This window comes from Nerophis lumbriciformis, linkage group LG07, assembly GCF_033978685.3.
Source record: "Nerophis lumbriciformis linkage group LG07, RoL_Nlum_v2.1, whole genome shotgun sequence".
Lineage (NCBI taxonomy): Eukaryota > Metazoa > Chordata > Actinopteri > Syngnathiformes > Syngnathidae > Nerophis > Nerophis lumbriciformis.
In genome coordinates, this window is record NC_084554.2 from 35,603,230 (window position 1) to 35,617,046 (window position 13,817).

The window sequence follows — 13,817 nt, forward strand, 5'->3', positions numbered from 1 at the left end:
CATCTACACACATCCTTAAAACTTCTACAGTACACACACACACAACCTTACGCATCTTCAGTGCGCGCACACACACACACACACACACACACACACACACACACACACACACACACACACACACACACACACACACACACACACACACACACACACACACACACACACACACACACACACACACACACACACATCCCTCATCCTTCGCAAGACTAATAAAACAATCCTCTTCCTAAGGAGACTGCTGAGCCACAAGCTCAAATTGAACCCTCAAAGTTCTCCACAGCTTTTTGCAAGCTTGCAATCATCACACAAATGCAAACAGTGGCTTTAATTGCGAAACACAAAAGAAATGCAATCCAGCATCACAACAAGATGGGTTTTTTCATGCCCAGTAAAGCTCTAACTGAATTTTGGGTGGGGCACATTAGAGGTTTTGTGGGGGGGGGGACTGATAGGAAGTGTGCCAATGTTGTAGTTTAGTAAGACGAGACCGCCATCTGGAGGATGGAGACGGCTCTGCACGCAAGCCACTCCCAGGTCTTCTTAGACTAAGATCAGGGATGACCACACTTTGTAGCCCAAAGATGCGAGGGCCAATTTTATTTTAATTTTCTAAAAAGACTAATGGCGATATGCTAATACGTTAGTCATAAAACAGCCTGTAGTTGACAAAGCATATGAATTAATACATTTTAATACACAGGGATAATACGATCAACATTTGCCCGCCTTTTGCTTTTCTACCCCCTTTGTTATATTTACTATTTATTAGTTAATTGTATTATTTAATTGATTACTTTTATTTATTTATTTGTTTTAGATCATTGTAAATCTAATAATGTTGTATTGTTTCAAACATTTTTTCTCCATTTTTGCAGGTTTAATTCGTAGCTTTCATATTTAATTGTAATTTGTCAAATGTGCCACAAACCTAGGTCATGGGTACCTTTCACATTTGAATCGATACAGTACAATTTCCCAGTACCTAGGGACCTTGCTACTAATGTTTTGTACTTGTGTGTATTCAAATGTTACTTGTTTCAACATTGAACACGGAACTTTGCTGTCCAGTTTTCATATAGTTTTCTTACACTTCTGTGTCTCATTAGCATGTACTGTACTATATAGTAGACTTTGCAGATTACGGTGTGTTGCTGAGCCAGGAAGTAGTCTTAGCCGTTAAATTGAATGTGACAATATTTTCTGTTGTTGGACCCTACTAAGTGTTTGAACTGTAAGTGTTGTATTTATTACACACTAGTTGTTTGATTGTAACGTGCATCTCAGTTGTAGTTTTGATTATCAAACTTGGTTGCGTTAAAATCGGCATGTAAAATTGCTAACACTGATAGGTAGCATGTCTATGGCAAATCCTATATAAATTAGCCTTGAGCTAGAGCATTTCGAAAAGTGGACCCTTACTGTACTTTTAGAGTGCCTTATTCTTGCTTTGCTGACTTGGAAGATTGGAACATGACCGAGACGCAGTCCGGCTGAGTCCTCTCAGAGTGCTTGACTGCCGGCCAGGCTGAGTCTGCAACCAGACGCGACGTCACATGCAACAAAAGGTATCTAAATATAGCATACTTTGATTTTACATGAATCCGTACCCGGTGGTACTTCGAAAAGTACCAAATTCTGTATCTATCCCTATGCGAGCTAGTAAAAGAAGAGCTTTGTGTAGCAAATGGCCCCCCGACCTCACTTTGGACACTGCTAATGTAAACAATTACAATTGCTTTGCAAGTTTACCATTTGCCATCAGTGTGTGAATGTGTGTGTGAATGGGTGAATGTGGAAATAGTGTCAAAGCGCTTTGAGTACCTTGAAGGTAGAAAAGCGCTATAAGCCATTTACTTTTCTTCCTGCATTTCAGCTTTGTGCTCTTGGACAGAAGGCACATTATTTTTGTGTTTACAGTCAACATTTAGGCTTTATATAATTTTCTGCAATTTTTTTATCTATTCCTGCTGAGATTTTTTGTATTGTTTTGCTTATTTATCATTTCAAAATGTGCCGCGAACTAATAAAAAACAAGGAGTGTGGCGCAAATCACCCCCTGGCTGCACTTTGGTCCGTGGGACAAATTTTCAAGCGTTGACCGGTCGGCAGTTACAAAAAGGTTGGGGACCACTGATCTACACCACCGATTTCCACTATCAGTCAGAGTCCTGCCACCTTCAGAAGTTTTCTAAAGACTCTGCGATAGTGGGGTGTATTAAAGATGGTGATGAGGAGGAATACAGGGCACTGGTGGAGGACTTTGGCACAAGGTGTGGAAAGAACCACCTCCAGCTCAATGTGACGAAGATTAAGGAGCTGGTTGTGGACCTGGGAAGGAGGAGGAGTACTCCGGCGACCCCTGTTTCCATTAGGGGGGTCGATGTGGACATGGTTGAGGATTATAAATACCTCGGAGTACACATCGACAACAAGCTGAATAGGTCAAAACATGTTGAGGCACTCTACAAGAAGGGTCAGAGCCGCCTCTACTTCCTCAGGAGGCTAGGATCCTTCAACGTCTGTACAAAGATGATGAAGATGTTTTACGAGTCGGTGGTGGCGGACGCCTTCTTGTACGCCGTGGCCTGCTGGGGCAGCGGGCTGAGAGCGAGGGACGCAAACAGACTGGACATGTTGGTAGAGAAGGCCAGTAATGTGGTGGGAGTGGAGCTAGACTCTCTGGCGGTGGTGTCAGAGAGGAGAAGTCTAGCAAAGCTCCTAACCATTATGGACAACACCTACCACCCACTACACTCGGACCTGGAGAGAATGAGCACGTTCAGTGGAAGGCTCAGACTCCCAAAATGCAACACGGAACGACACAGGAAGTCCTTCATACCGACAGCCATCAGACTGTATAATGCATATGTTCCTTTTTGACTGTACTTGAATGTATAATAGACTGTATTTATATTATTCACATGTGAATAATGCTGTATAATAGACTGTATTTATATTATTCACATGTAAAAAATACCTAAGTGTTTATTGTGAGTGAACTGTGGTGCTGAATTTCCCCCAGGGATCAATAAAGTACTTTATATTGTATTCTATTATTTTATGATGTTATTATGTTTGTTTGTTTTGTAATTTTAGAATGTACCACAGGCAAGTAAAACCAAGTCATGGTCAAACTTTGGACCCCCTGCACTGGAACAGACTATTTACTTTTAGGGGATTTAACAAGGCAAACAACAAACAAATTACAAATAGACGCACTTCTTATGGCTTTCAGGGTAGGGAAGCAGCATCGGTATTTGATCCGAGTACGCTATCTAGTGTTGACTTTTAGGCAGCAGGCGAGGACTGAACTGATGGATTCGTGTATACAACCATGAGGTGGCGTATTGTCATGTTTTCTCCAGTTGGCAGAAAAACAGCAAGCTGGTGTGCAGGAAGATGTAAATTGAAACCCTTGCAACGGCATTAATAATTCATAAGCAAGGAGAGGCTTTTATCTGACATAACAAGCGATGTGCGTAATATACCCACTCAGACATGTCCTCAAATTACAGTCAGACGGAGGGGTGCTGTAAATGTGCTGAGTCAGAAGTCAGATGAAATTAAAGAAAAATATTTTTAAATTAAAGTAAATGTATAAAGGATGCTTATAAGAACATTATCCTCCTTTATATGCCTAAAATGTATGCATTATTCACTGAAAAAATGTCCTCTTAGAAATGTAATAATGTAATTTTGTCATAGACAAAAGCTGTCAATGAAAAAAACAAAAAACTTTGGTGAAAATACTCAATTATATCGTATTATAATAATACTTTACATAGGGATGGCAGTACCAGTAAGCGCCAGTGGGGGGCAGCATTAATCTAGCCATTATCCCACCTTGCAGCCGTGCTAAGAAAAGCCTCACCTCGGGCTATGGTGACAAACCCTGCCTAGGCTTAAACGAGGCTAATCCCGCCTGTAAAAGACTCTAGTTGGTTTCAGCATCAGCCATTCCCGCGTAATGCAACACGTTCACCGAGCCCCTGCCTGCACCGCCATGGGCTTGTGTACAAGTGTTGCACGCCATTGGGCATCTTACAGTGGGTCTGACACAATGACTTAGTGCTCCTATACATGAACCACCTGAGGCTTAGCTGTCAGAACAGTGCAGCATTCTCACATACGGGCTGAGGCTGAGCCAATAAAATGATGGCAGTGCGTCATGGTAACCGTCACCAAGGAGACAAGCAGGCAGAGAGAGATGACGACAAGTCAGGCAGACATATTTAGCAATATCCAACCTCTTAGCTTTTCATTAGCAGTGTGTCTAACATATAATGGAGTCTGAATTGAGTCTGGGGGTTGTGGAATAAAACAAGATAGGTTTTTCAGCACAGGCACATCCGGTCATGGCTGCCGGGGTGTCATGTGATCAAATGCTGAGCGTCAACAAAGGAAGAGGAAGTCTGGGGCACCTACATTATTTAACTGTGCCTTTCTTTTATGCACTTGCAAATACAAGTTTAGGTGCAGCGCAACATGAGGACGCCAAAGGGTGGGAGCCTGTTACCAATGGAAACACCAAAGTGTACAGCCTGGTGCACACAGCTGTGTGCACAAGGAGGCAAGGATCAGTATTTGGGCTGATCCAAGCATATCTGGAAGGATTGCACGGGCTGAAATAAAGCTGATTAAAAATCCGTCAATTACTGTGCTTGGCTGAGTTCTAGTCGCAGCTTAGACGGACGGGACCACGGCTGGATCCGACCGGAGGTAAAGTGTTTGGGCGTCACTGTCGTCATGGTAACTGCAAGTTCAAAGTATTGTTTCTCGAACTCATACTGGACAATTAACGCCTCTATTCAGATAATTAGTCTGATGCGATTGCGAGGTTTGCAAAAGCTTAAGCCCCGAATTAGTGTCGGGTCAAAAAAAAACTTGGCCTTGACATCTGTGGCTGTAGGCAACTTCCTAAAGTATTTTTTTTTACATAATACCACAGTTGCTGCATTAAGTGGTCAGCAGCTTTGTCCGCCTCTGCATTCGCTTTAAAATGTTATGTTACCAGATATACATAATAATAATTATAATAATAATAATAATAATAATAATAATGGATTACATTTATACAACGTTTTTCTAGACACTCAAAGATTCACAGAGAAGTGAGAACCCATCATTCATTCACACCTGGTGGTGGTAAGCTACTTTTTAGCCACAGCTGCCCTGGGGTAGACTGACGGAAGCGTGGGTGCTAGTTTGCGCCTGCGGCCCTTACGACCACCACCCATCATTCAACATTCATTCACCAGTGTGAGCGGCACTGCGGGGTGAGGTGTCCTGCCCAAGGACACACCAGCAGCGATTTGGATGTCAGGAGGCGGGGAGCGAACCTGCAACCCTCAGGTTTCTGGCACGGCCGCTCTACCCACTACGCCATGCCGCCCCTGGCATATAAATTACATAAACTTGGACAACAACAAAAAATACAATAGTATCGTTGATGCATGTTGATGACACAATCTAGCTGTGTCCCGTACATTTGACAGAGACAAGAGAATGAACGGGTCCTCAACGCACTGTAGTGTTCTCTCTAGTGGCTAATGTCCCTCCACAATGCAAAGCCATTTCTCAGTCAGTAATCCTGTGCCTCCATGGCAGCAAATAAACTATGTTTCTTACAAGTATCATTATCACGGGAGGACAAGGAATAGCTGAACATGTTACACTAAACAGTTAACCGCAAGCTAGAAGTATTGAATGTAAACAACGGATGGCGGCTTGATACAAATATCGACAGCAGCGATACCAAGTAATGTATAAATATGTCGATACTGCAGTAGTTCGATCTATATTTTTCATTATTAAAAAAATATGTTGTTGTTTTTGTTTACTAAATCAGTGGACACAGGAACTCTTTAAAAGCAAAAACCAAAGGATATAAGGCAGAGCCAACAGTGGAAAACCATTTAAATATTTAATTGATATTGTTACACCGCAATCCTGTGTTTTTTTTTTATTACAGTTCCGATCAAAACATGAATCAGTTAATGATCCTGAAGAATTTTAAGTATCAGCATTGCTATGACCAATACAGACCATGTGTACTTGTACTGTATTGGATCGATACTAAAATGTGAAGTAATTTGTAAATCAATATGAAGTATCCAAACCACAGAAGAATAATTGCTTATTACATTTTAACAGAAGTGTAAATAGAATCACACTACACCAGAAAGTAGCCAAATATGAACAGTAAATTAATAAATAGTTTAATAATAGTTTTGACAAAATAATACAAGCGGAAATGACACAATCTGTTAATATAAACATCAACAGCGAAATTAGAAGGCTTCGTAACACGTTTTGAAATGGTTCTATCATTTAAATATTAAATAATATATGAAGATGTCCATCCATCCATTTTCTACCGCTTATTCCCTTTTGGGGTCGCGGGGGGCGCTGGAGCCTATCTCAGCTACAATCGGGCGGAAGGCGGGGTACACCGTGGACAAGTCGCCACCTCATCGCAGGGCCAACACAGATAGACAGACAACATTCACACTCACATTCACACACTAGGGCCAATTTAGTGTTGCCAATCATCCTATCCCCAGGTGCATGTCTTTGGAGGTGGGAGGAAGCCGGAGTACCCGGAGGGAACCCACGCAGTCACGGGGAGAACATGCAAACTCCACACAGAAAGATCCCGAGCCCGGGATTGAACCCAAGACTACTCAGGACCTTCGTATTGTGAGGCAGATGCACTAACCCCTCTGCCACCGTGACGCCCTATATGAAGATGTATATCGCAATATAGATTTTAGGCCATTTCGCCCATCCCTAAACTCTCGTGTCATGTAGCTTGAGTCCCCTCTGACGGTTTCTTGGTTGGTTTCCAGCTCTTCCGTGGGGGTGACTTGCAAATTGCAATTTTCTTCCAAAACACTAAGGAGCAGTGTCTCCCGAAGGAGTAACAGCAGCTATCATTGACTAGATACTTACTTTCTTGTGAAGAGTGATGACAACCACAACATCGACATCTTTGTTAGCGCTGGAACTAATCATTCAGAGTCATCAGTTTTAATTTTAATGGATGCTTTACTCAAAGCAAATGAAAAGACAGTCGTAAAGGTGGCGTGTGCAACGACTCGGAGCAGAGGACTGGCAAATTTGCAACGTTTAGGACATGGGGCAAGAGAGAGCTATTTAATTGTAAATAAACAAAACTGTCAAATAACTATTGTAACGACCTGTTGGCGTTAATGCTTATGTTCAAGTGTTACTGATGTTAAGTGCTCTCATGTTGGTGAACACAACGCGTTTGAAAGGTGATTGACGGACAATAAGAAAATGTTAGGTATAAGAGAGAAATACAGACGTGTGCACGAGAAAGAATATGTGTCGGATTTAAACCTGTTAGCACAAGATTGCCAATAAAAGTTAAAAAGAGCATTGTACTTTGTGTGACTCACTCTGGATACAACAACACAACCAGCTAAAAAACGACACATTCAGCAATTGTTTTTAGAGCGCAGCGAGACTTTAAGTACACAATATCAGTTTGCATGGAAATGTTTAATCACTGCTTTATCTCACAATAGTTTGTGCATTACAAACACAATGTTTTCTCTCCTGTGCTCAGGAACCCTCCTCGGCAAAAGCTGACCAATCACAGCTCTGCAGTCCGTGTCGCCGCTGACGCAAAGCTAGGATATTTGGTATGTGCACGTCAGGGGCTGCAGGGGAGTATGCACGGGGAGGAGCAAGACGGCGTTGCTTACACAGAATACGTGAAGCGAGAGTATGTACCAGGCTTTACACTTAACGTACCGTTGAGCACTTTGCTTCTTACTATTATTACAACATTGGTTGTGTCTAATATACGTGTTCATAAATGATCATGTGGGCAAAGAGAGCTACGCTTTCCTTCTTACTTTCTCATGCACTCCAAATTCCGATCATATAAAACTGACGGTACATGGTAAAGCTTTAAAATGGAGGAGAAGAGGGGTTACCCGCTAGCAGCCTTGCTGTAGAACAATGGTCAGGAGCAGGGAGGCCGGGCCTGGCAGCTGGCCTCTGGTGTCAATCCTCCAGCAGAGGTCAGCCTGTGGAAGACAAGCCAATAATGTCAACATAAGAGTTGCACATAGCATGCTAAGTGTGTGTTCTTGTCATGCGATGCCTTGTGAAACATGGAGAGGAACAAACACTCACCCACACACACAGAAACACTTCCTATTGTGCAACACTTCCTCTGAGTCACTTCCGATTTCTACAAAGCTCCCCACTGCCACCAACGAGGGACCACTACCATCGTTCACACTCATTTTGTTCCAGGATCAACACCAAAATATGGCCAAGATATTGTAAAATTATTCCCCCCCATGCAAAATAGACAACTAGCCTGAAGCAGTGCAGAGGAATCATCTGAGGCCAAGGACATCACGGGAGTCAAGATAACAATCAAGACTACTAATTAAAAGTCATGATGTCAAGTCTTGGGATGAAGAAGGAGTTGCTTTGAAGCGTTTTCTTGTCTTTTTTATAACATAACTTCTTTGCATTAGAGCAGGGGTAGGGAACCTATGGCTCTCGAGCCAGATGTGGCTCTTTTGATGACTGCATCTGGCTCTCAGATCGATCTTAGCTGACATTGCTTAACACGATATGTAATGAATAATTCCGCTGGTAATCACAGTGTTAAAAATAACGTTCAAAATATAAAAAATTCTCATGTATTTGAATCCATCCATTCGTTTTCTACTGCACCTGTTCAAGAAGTCGCATTAATGGTAAGAAGTATTTTATTTATTATTGGTTAGCTTCAGAATAACAATGTTATTTAAAAGAATAAGATACTTATAATACTCTAAAAATGTTGGTCTTACTTAAAAATGCACGCATTTAGTTTTATTCAGTGTTAAAAAATATTATATGGCTCTCACGGAAATACATTTAAACATATTTGACTTTCATGGCTCTCTCAGGCAAAAAGGTTCCCGACCCCTGCATTAGAGCCTATTACATGCCTAATAAATAGTCCAGTGAGTGAATATGAGAAATTCACACAAGTATGTCAACAGTTTTAATGCAAAAAATACATAAAATAACAATAAAGAAATAGTTTAAAGCCTGCTAGAAGACTTAAAAGACTCTTCTATACAGGTCTTCCACGGGCTATGGCGGGAGGGATTGAGGTTGGTTTGCTCAGTCGGACTCAAGTGCTTCACGTCATCACCTCAACTGTGTGCTGATCAGCGCTTCATGGGCAAGAAGGGACATGCAGGAAATGCACACTTCGAGAAGAAGCAGCAGCCATGGCCATCTACAACATTATTAAAAAATTTAAAACAAGAATAGTACCCCCACCCCTTCCTGTAAGTAAAATGGAAATAAGGTGCAATGATGGAGAGGAAGTTGATGCAAATAAAGGAGCATTAGACGAGCAGAGAGGGATCAATAAAGCTCCATTCTGCAGCACCGCATGATAATGTGTGCACTCTTTGGTGTGTGCACGTTTCTTCTATCCAACATGGAAACAGTAAATGACATAAAATACTGTTGGGGTCAATTTGCCTCTTTGCATTAATGCTGAAAGAAATAAGAATAAATAAACCAACAAAGTCCGTCACCACTACCGTGTATCAATTCATATGAACTCAAATGGTACCATATTTCGATACCATTGTTGCGTGTGATGTAACATCCGGTTGCCAACTTGGCATGGTCTTAAGCAATTGCTGGACAAACAAAGCTAGTAAAGCATCTTGATGTAAATTTGGATATATCATATACATGCTACTGATTAGCATGAGCAATTATACATGGCTATTTAAATATCTCCAAATTTTGGTAATCCAAACTACAACTAAGATGCCCGCTACATTCAAACAGCTGGTGTGTAATATAAAACATACAGAATAAACACTAAGTAGGGCTCAACAAAAGACAATATTGGAACATTCAACTTAACAACAAAGACTACTTCCTGACTATAAAACTGAAGGACAAATGAAAAAGAATGGCTTAACATATTAACAGATGACTACACACAAAAGTACCGAAAATTAGTACAGCTGAATACCGGTGATTCCAAAGTACCGGGAATTGGTACCGTATCAGTTGAAATGTGAAAAGGTACCCATTCCCAAGTATTACATAGCAATATGCAGATATCATGTAAAATTGCCCCCCCGAGTGGCTGTGAGCGGTATAAGCCATGACAGAGCGGCGATCAAATTGGACGCTGAGTGAAACAATATATTATTTAAAAAAAAAAGTTAAAACAGAGAAAAGTTAAAATATTACGTGAATGGAAATCAGAATTATATTTAATTATTAGGATGTATTTTAAGCAGAAAGTAATAAGCATTTCTATGCAAATTCATTCATATTAAAACATTATGAGAACAACTTTTTAAAATCATACTGTATTATGAGAAAATATTACAAAAATAGAGTCCTATAGTCTTATATTTGTACAAAAAAAAAAAATATTACAAAGAGAAAAACAAGTCTTTTCAAGCAAATAGTCATAAAATTACGATAGAAAGATATATAGTGATGGTACCCTTTCCAATTTGAATCGATACAGTACCAATTATCCTATAAAATCTTACATATATGCAATAAAAAAGGATATTAAAAATGCAAATGTATTATTGCATATAAAGCAGTGATTCTCAAACTGTGGTAGTTACTGTTCAAACTGTGTGTAATGTTACAATTGCCAAAATATTAAATATACTTGTTAAATAAAACCTCTGCCTTGTTTTTAATGAAAACTTCGGCCTACTACTCTACTGTATTTTAATGTTGGTCATTATGGTACGGCAAACTGTCCATCTTTGTCAGTCCGCAGATTTTATCAATGGATGGTTTTTATATATGAATCACTTCTTGGTCTTTTTCCCCCTTATTTATGTTATTTTATGTGTAGAGACTCCAATCGCTACGGTTTGCGGTCAGAGGACATCCTTGGCATGTTGGTTCCTAGAGCCAACACAAATCTTGATTTAAAAAAAAAGTATTCAGATTTGCTGCTCCATTGTCATGGAATGAACTACAAAAGGATCTGAGGCTACCTGAACTTATCACTTTTAGGGGAAACTTCAGGCCATTTTAAAGGATGGAGAAACTGGACTTGTGTTTAATATTTTTTTACTGAAATATTTCATTTAACCTATTGCGTTTCTTCATGTTTATGTTTTAAGTAATTTGTACTTATAACTATAGTGTGTGACTGCTTCTGTTTGTTGTTGTTGTTGTTCAATGTATTTATGAAACCTGTTTTTGCTGCCCTCTTGGCCAGGTCACTCTTGCAAAAAACAACTGCTCGTTGAGAAGAGCGGTACTTGTTTTCATATTAAAGTCTCCAAAAGTGTCAAATAAAACTTAAAAAAATTCTCTACAAATCACTATTTTGGTAAAGCAAATAGAACTAGATGTTTTAATCCCTTTGGTAAGTAGGAACAATCTTGACGGTAGCAGTTGGTGTGGAGTGGTGAAAGGGAGGGTAAGTATGTCATTGGGGTCTTCGGGTGGGCACCCTGCTTCATCGACGTTTCGTTGATTGAAGCCCACGACGTCTCCAGAGGGCTCAACGGTGTACCTAGCGTCCCAGGTACACCCCCCTCCATGCTATACCCTCCATATCCTGTCGGACTCTGCATGGCAGGGTCGTCCTTTTCCCTGAGTCAGGTCTAAGCCTGACTCAGGGAAAAAGAGTGGCATGTAAATACTCGCCTAATTTAAGTTGATTAATGAACATCACAGATGCCTCCTGCCTCTTTTTATTCTCTGGCAGACCAGGTGAGAATGAGGTGTGTTAACAAGCAGCATCACAATGTCATATACTGTACGGGAGTTGTAACAACAAGCTACCATTGCTAAAATTGCCACATTAATGCATTTATGAGAACAAGTTGCGCTTAAATTATTATTGGTGGGCTCCCACAAGTACAAACCCTGTTTCCATATGAGTTGGGAAATTGTGTTAGATGTAAATATAAACGGAATACAATGATTTGCAAATCATTTTCAACCCATATTCAGTTAAATGCACTACAAAGACAACATATTTGATGTTCAAACTCATAAACTTTTTTTTTTTTGCAAATAATAATTAACTTAGAATTTCATGGCTGCAACACGTGCCAAAGTAGTTGGGAAAGGGCATGTTCACCACTGTGTTACATGGCCTTTCCTTTTAACAACACTCAGTAAACGTTTGGGAACTGAGGAGACACATTTTTTAAGCTTCTCAGGTGGAATTATTTCCCATTCTTGCTTGATGTACAGCTTAAGTTGTACGACAGTCCGGGGTCTCCGTTGTGGTATTTTAGGCTTCATAATGCGCCACACATTTTCAATGGGAGACAGGTCTGGACTACAGGCAGGCCAGTCTAGTACCCGCACTCTTTTACTATGAAGCCACGTTGATGTAACACGTGGCTTGGCATTGTCTTGCTGAAATAAGCAGGGGCATCCATGGTAACGTTGCTTGGATGGCAACATATGTTGCTCCAATACCTGTATGTACCTTTCAGCATTAATGGCGCCTTCACAGATGTGTAAGTTACCCATGTCTTGGCCACTAATACACCCCCATACCATCACAGATGCTGGCTTTTCAACTTTGCGCCTATAACAATCCGGATGGTTCTTTTCCTCTTTGGTCCGGAGGACACGACGTCCACAGTTTCCAAAAACAATTTGAAATGTGGACTCGTCAGACCACAGAACACTTTTCCAATATGTATCAGTCCATCTTAGATGAGCTCAGGCCCAGCGAAGCCGACGGCGTTTCTGGGTGTTGTTGATAAACGGTTTTCGCCCTGCATAGGAGAGTTTTAACTTGCACTTACAGATGTAGCGACCAACTGTAGTTACTAACAGTGGGTTTCTGAAGTGGTCCTGAGCCCATGTGGTGATATCCTTTACACACTGATGTCGGGCTTAGCTGCTTACGTGCAGTGATTTCTCCAGATTATCTGAACCCTTTGATGATATTACGGACCGGAGATGGTGAAATCCCTAAATTCCTTGCAATAGCTGGTTGAGAAAGGTTTTTCTTAAACTGTTCAACAATTTGCTCACGCATTTGTTGACAAAGTGGTGACCCTCGCCCCATCCTTGTTTGTGAATGACTGAGCATTTCATGGAATCTACTTTTATACCCAATCATGGCACCCACCTGTTCCCAATTTGCCTGTTCACCTGTGGGATGTTCCAAATAAGTGTTTGATGAGCATTCCTCAACTTTATCAGTATTTATTGCCACCTTTCCCAACTTCTTTGTCACGTGTTGCTGGCATCAAATTCTAAAGTTAATGATTATTTGCAAAAAAAAAAAAATGTTTATCAGTTTGAACATCAAATATGTTGTCTTTACAGCAAATCATTGTATTTCGTTTGTATTTACATCTAACACAATTTCCCAACTCATATGGAAACGGGGTTTGTAAATGAATGTGTGGTAAAGACGGGTTTGACATCAGTGTGAGTATTTTAATATTAACCTGACAAACTGCATGAAAATGTTCATGTAATACAACGTTTTTGCAATTTGACCAAAATACTCCTTTGTTGTAGTAGTCCTGGAGTTGGACAAACCGTGCCGGTGCAGTGAGCACTTTGTGTGTTGCACTGCACCGCCCACCACCTGGGCATTCATAGCAGGAATATTTTAGCGTAATCCGACCAGGGGCTCAGTGGGTGCGCTCACAAGCTGCACGGTCACATTATGGGTACCCCTCTTAGCATCTTTGAGACGTTCACTCCGCAGGAGACAGACCAGTCGAAATGTTTCTAGCGGCGAGACTTCTTGCTACTCATTGTTGTGTTGGTCAGTGCTAGAA

The 13,817-nt window shown here is 40.8% G+C and overlaps 1 protein-coding gene across 1 annotated transcript in view; it reads right to left on the reverse strand.

Moving 5' to 3' along the window:
- The window catches only part of fam49bb (family with sequence similarity 49 member Bb), a 35,314-nt gene that overhangs the window by 18,994 nt on the left and 2,503 nt on the right, over positions 1-13,817 (reverse strand). The window contains exon 2 of the mRNA XM_061965314.1: positions 7,971-8,063. The gene's annotated coding sequence lies outside the window, so the exon portion shown is untranslated. The remainder of the gene's footprint in view (positions 1-7,970; positions 8,064-13,817) is intronic.